This window comes from Giraffa tippelskirchi, chromosome 9, assembly GCF_054371585.1.
Source record: "Giraffa tippelskirchi isolate mGirTip1 chromosome 9, T2T-mGirTip1v1.2.pri, whole genome shotgun sequence".
NCBI classification, from domain to species: domain Eukaryota; kingdom Metazoa; phylum Chordata; class Mammalia; order Artiodactyla; family Giraffidae; genus Giraffa; species Giraffa tippelskirchi.
Genome location: NC_137283.1, coordinates 95,034,015 through 95,040,174, shown reverse-complemented (window position 1 = coordinate 95,040,174; position 6,160 = coordinate 95,034,015). Strand labels below are relative to the sequence as shown.

The following is a 6,160-nucleotide window of genomic DNA, read 5'->3' as shown; positions in this document are numbered from 1 at the left end:
CCTCCCTGTCCCACCACCCCAAATGTTACAGTGACCACAAAGCAAAGTGTTCACAATAATTACATGGGGGGACTTCTTTAAACCACCAACAATGAGGAAAAATTAAAATTCACTCACTCTGCTTCTGTTTCAAAATTTCATTGTTAGTTTTTGCACACCCTCCCCCACCCCCACCCTGTTTGTAAGGAACTAAAACATTACATCTGGTGAATAGCAAAGAGTTCACTACACCTCAAATGCAGAACACCTATGAAGCAGAAGAATGTTGGCTTTTTAAACAGAAGCAGATAAAAAAAAAAAAAAAAGATGCAGGACTCCTTTAGTTCTTCACTAGTCTTAGGAAAACTTTCCAGAATACTGCTTCACACTATAAAAAAGAAAAAATATCTTGCATTAGAATCCTTCAATATCTGCATACTGCTTCACACTGTTCTGCAGCAAATACTGTGCATTCTGTATCTGGTCCTGTGTTCCTGTAATGGTAATGATCCGATCTTCAGATCCTTATAAAAGCTCATCAATTTTGATAGAAGCTTCTGACTCATGACTGATTTGTTTAATCCGCTGACCACCTTTGCCAGTAATAGATCCAGCCAAATCTTTGGGAATAGTTACTTGTGTAGTAATAATAGGTCCACCAAGATCACCATATGAGCCACGTCCCTCTGCATAGGAATAATCATATCCAGAGCCACCCTGTGGCTAATAAGCATCTGCCACTCTGATGGGCTCCATGCATCTATTGCAGAGTCCCAGGTTTCATCAGCATTGAAACCAACCATGCCATCGTAACAGTCTCCAGGTCTTCCTCTTCTGTCATAGGCCATTAGATCTCCTCCTCTAGGTGGTGGTGGTGGTGGAAGAGGAAGATTCCAAGCTCTACTACCACCCCGGCCACCTCGTCCAGGAGGAAGTGGAGGAGGTCCTCGACGAGGGCTCATATCATCATAATCTCTTCTGGAGGGAGGCATGGGACGCCCACCCCAACCAGGCGGCATTCTGTCAAAACCACCTCTTCCCTGCATGGGAAATCCCACAGGACGTCCACAGCGATCATCAAACATCATTGTAAAGCCACCATAATCATAGGATTCTTCATAAAAATTGGGATCATAAGGCTGAGCACGTCCTTTGATGGGAGACTCTGATATAAGATCAAGGATGATCTTTATGCACTCTACAACCCTATCAGGTTTTCCTCTGATAAGAACGACTCTGTCAGTAGATTGAGGACAACATTCCTGGAAAAGCTTGATTGTTGTCTTGAGTGTTCTCTCAAAGTTCTTTGATTTTAGCACCTTTGACTCCAGTAATTCCTCCTGCCAGACTCTGATGAATCAACAGTCTCAACTCGCAGTCAAAGTCGCTTCCTTTATAGTGTTGGTAATTTAAGCATTCCACAGCATCAGATTCAAGCGGGAGCTGGCTGGTTGCAGTGGGTAATGGCAACTGCAGGCCCTCTTCCAAGGTAGGGATGATTTTCTTCAGAATTTCTCCAATCGTTTTAATATCAGCACTGATACTCAATGTGCGCTCAGGGCCACTGCTGTCTGGGACTGAAACACTGGCATTCTGGTCTGTACAGAGAGCCTTAATATTCTTGCCTCCTTTTCCAATCACTGCCCCAGCGTTCTTGCTCTGAAGCAGAATGCGTAATTCAACCATCTCATCAGTGTTTCTAGATCTTTTAAAAGCTTGTTTCTCTTCCGTATCTCAGCAGGGCGTTTACCAAATTCGCCATTGGTTTCGGTGTTGGGAAAGGTTTCCTCTGGCTGTTTCATTTCCATTTTCTTGTATTCAAGGGACACACCAATCCGTTATTAAATATATCCTTCCAGGGCAGAACTGAAGTGTTCTGGGCGGGACCAACTGATAACGCTAGTGCTGTAGTAGCCCGGCAAAGGTACCGTCCCTATGCCGCCGCATGGCCTCAGCCGGGCACAGCTAGACAGAGAACAAGCGTAGGCCCCCACTCCTTTAATTTATTTTTCATTGAAGGATAATTGCTCTCCAGTATTGTGTTGTTGTTGCTGCTGCTGCTAAGTCGCTTCAGTTGTGTCCGACTCTGTGCGACCCCATAGACGGCAGCCCACCAGGCTCCGCCGTCCCTGCGATTCTCCAGGCAAGAACACTGGAGTGGGTTGCCATTTCCTTCCCCAGTGCATGAAAGGGAAAAGTGAAACTGAAGTCGCTCAGTCGTGTCCGACTGTTCGCGACCCCATGGACTGCAGCCCACCAGGCTCCTCCGTCCATGGGAGTTTCCAGGCAAGAGTACTGGAGTGGGGTGCCATTGCCTTCTCCTAGTATTGTGTTGGTTTCTGCCAAACATCAACATGAATAATCAGTCTAAAAGTGTCTCCTCCCTCTTGAACATCGCTCCCCATCCTACTCCTCTAGGTTGTTACAGAGCCCCAGGTTGAGTTTCCCGAGTCACACAGCAAATTCCCACTGGCTGTCTATTTTATGTGTGGTAATGTATATTTCCATGTTACTCTCGGTGCATCCCACCCTCTCCTCCTCCCCTACTCCCACCGTGTCCATAGTCTGTTCTCTTTGTCTGCGTCTCCATTGCTGCCCTGAAAATAGGTTCATCAGTATCATCTTTCAAATTCCATATATATGCATTAGTATATGATACTTGTTTTTCTCTTTCTGACTTAATTCACTCTATAATAGGCTCTAGGTTCATCCACTTTATTAGAACTGACTCAAATGTGTTCCTTTTGTTGGCTGGGTAACATTCCATTGTATATACCACAGCTGCTTTATCCATTCATCTGTCAGTGGACATCTAGGTTGCTTCCATGTCCTAGCCATTGTAAATAGTGTTGCAATGAACACTGTGGTACATGTGTCTTTTTCAATTTTGGTTGCCTCAGGGTATATGCCTAGGAGTGGGATTGCTGGGTCCTATGGGGGTTTTATTCCTAGTTTTTCAAGGAATCTCCATACTGTCTTTCAAACTGGGTGTATCAACCTATATTCCCACCAGCAGTGCAAGAGGGTTCCCTTTTCTCCACGCTCTCTCTCCAACATTTATTGTTTGTAGACTTTTTGATGATGGCCATTCTGACTGGTTTGAGGTGATATCTCATTGTAGTTTTGACTTGCATTTCTCTAATAATGAGTGATGTTGAGCATCTTTTCAGGTGTTTATTAGCCATCTGTATGTCTTCTTTGTAGAAGTGTCTATTTAGGTCTTTTTTCCACTTTTTGATTGGGTTGTTTGTTTTCCTGGTATTGATTAGTATGAGCTGCTTGTATATTTTGGAAATTAATCCTTTGTCAGTTGTTTCATTTACTATTACTTTATCCCATTCTGAGGATTGTCTTTTAACCTTGTTTATAGTATCATTTGCTGTGCAACATCTTTTAAATTTAATTAGGTCCCACTTGTTTATTTTTGTTTTTATTTCCATTATTCTAGGAGGTGGGTCATAGAGGATCTTGCTGTAATTTATGTCACTGCTCTGCCTATGTTTTCTTCTGAGAGTTTAATAGTTTCTGGTCTTAAATTTAGGTCTTTAATCCATTTTGAGTTTATCTTTGTGTTTGGTGTTAGGAAGTGTTCTAATTTCATTTATTTACACGTCCAGTTTTCCCAGCATCACTTCTTGAAGAGGCCATCTTTGCCCTATTGTATGTTCTTGCCTCTTTTGTCAAAAATAAGGTACCCATAGATGCCCCATCTGGTTTATATCTGTTACCCCATTCTCTTAATTCCATTTCATTTAGGACATATAATGTGAGAATAGAATATATTGAAAATAGAATAGAATAGAATATATATAGTTTGTTTCTTACTGAGTTTGTAAAGCAGTGACTTTTTAAAAGTTAAAGTTTTAAAGTTTTGGGCTATGGGGCCAACCCTGAAGATGTGAAGCAACCATGCATTCCCATAGAAATCTAACCATTTTAGTATTTTTCTGCATGAATGGATTATTCTTTTCATTATTAGACTTTTACACTTACTGCTTTTGATCATGATTTGGCCGAGCCAAAAATGATCTCTTAAGAATTCACTGTGCAGTAGTGGAAGTTAAATCTATTTTTTATATCAACAAGTACTTATTAAAATGTCATTCCCCTCCCAGACACTATTGTTAACACATCACTAATATTAACTCATTGAATCTTACAACCTTTGGGGGTAGATGCTACTACTGAGCCCATTTTACAGATTAGAAAGTTGCAGGACAGAGAAATTAAGTAGTTTGACCAAGGTCATACAGCTAATATGCTTCCCTGGTGGCTCAGCTGGTAAAGAATCTGCCTGCAATGCGGGAGACCTCGGTTTGATCCCTGACTTGGGAAGATCTCCTGGAGAAGGGAAAGGCTACCCACTTCAGTATTCTGGCCTGGAGAATTCCATGAACTGTATAGTCCATGGGGTTGCAAAGAGTCAGACACGACTGATCGGCTTTCGCTTCCACTACACAACTAATAAATGTCAAAACCAGGTTTGAACACAGACAGTGTAACACTATACACTTAATCAAATCTGAGAATTCAAGGGCTATCTTTCAGGTGTTGTGATCTTAGTCTAAGGAAGTTCTTTTCTTTTTAATTTCCCATGATATTAAGTATTTTTGCCAGTTTTGAAAGTAGTGTACTTAACTATGACACTAAATAAATAAACCGAAGATGACTATGTGGTATTTGCATGGCATGTGTGTATGCAATTATGAACCAAGTGAAATGGAGAGTATAGGTTTAAATCTTGTGTTTCTAATATAATTATTTAACCATTCATTTTTAAAAATCACTTCTTATTTGTGTTGTCATTTTTAACAACAATGTATCCTGGATTATTTTCCTTCCTCCTCTTACCATGATAATTCCTCATTACTTGTCTTTACCAGGAATTAACAGTGGGGGTAATCAAAATTGTTCAACTTCAAATTAGTCAGTATTGACAGAACTTAGTGATGGAATCGGTGAAAGATTATTCAGTATGAAGTAGATATGACTAGCAGTTTTTACATTTTGATTTCTATTCTGTCTTCCATGTGAAAATAGAAATTAGAGTGTATTTTGCTCCCTGTGTGTACGTGTGTGTGTCGGGGGGGGGTACATTTTCATTTTGAAAGTGTTTATAACTTTAGTTAGTAGTATGATCACTTGAAAAAACTGTATTCTAATTTTTATGTAGCTGAAGCAGGATATGGTTTACTGACTTGTAACCATCCCCATTTCTTTCTGCTTAGCAATTCCACTAAGTCGGCATATAAATAGATAACAGGCTATGTCAGTTTAAAACTTCTTGTTCTGGGCATGCCATTTATTTTGCTAATCCTATACCACTGGAAAGTATTAATAAAAGCGTAATTTACCCTAAAGTGACAGCCTCTTGAGACACAGGGAACCTGCCTTTCTCCTGTCACTGGGAGAAGAAAATACTCAAGGCAAAATTAAAGGCAGTGGCCAGAGAGGAAATAATTAATATTCAGGTGGAAAGCACGCACACATGCAGTTTTGTCCTCAGCGAGACATGGTAGTGGGGAGGAATAATGGGATTACAGATCTAGAGGGGGAAGGAAGCTTGGGCATCAGAGTATTAAAGAGGTGTGAAATAGAGATTAACACCCACTGGAAACCTGCTTGCGAGAGAAGCTGGTCCAAGAAGTGATGATCCAGAAGGATGGGATGGGGAGGGAGGTGGGTGGGGGGTCCAGGAAGGGGAACACATGTAAACCCATGGCTGATTCATGTCAATGTATGGCAAAAAACTATTACAATATCGTAAAGTAATTAGCCCCCAACTAAAATAAATAAATTTATAAAAAAAAAAAAGAAAAAAGAAAAAAAAAAAGAAGTGTGTTCAGCAGTTTTCTGAGTCAGGGCTCCAGGGCAATTCCCTCCACTGGACATCTTATCTGAGTCAACCTAGGCTGATGTATTTTCCCATCTCTCCTTGGAGTTTTATATCTGCACATTGCAGATACCGTAAGATTTGGCGCAGGTATTTGCTAAATACTTGGATGCAATCTCAAAAACGATAGAATGATCTCTGTTCGTTTCCAAGGCAAACCATTCAATATCACGGTAATCCAAGTCTATGCCCCGACCAGTAATGCCGTAGAAGCTGAAGTTGAACGATTCTATGAAGACCTACAAGACCTTCTAGAACTAACACCCAAAAAAGATGTCCTTTTCATTA

General features: G+C 40.8%; 1 pseudogene; it reads right to left on the bottom strand.

Moving 5' to 3' along the window:
* Positions 1-334: 334 nt before the first annotated feature.
* Positions 335-1,865, bottom strand: LOC145520424 (heterogeneous nuclear ribonucleoprotein K pseudogene; annotated as a pseudogene).
* Positions 1,866-6,160: the final 4,295 nt, after the last annotated feature.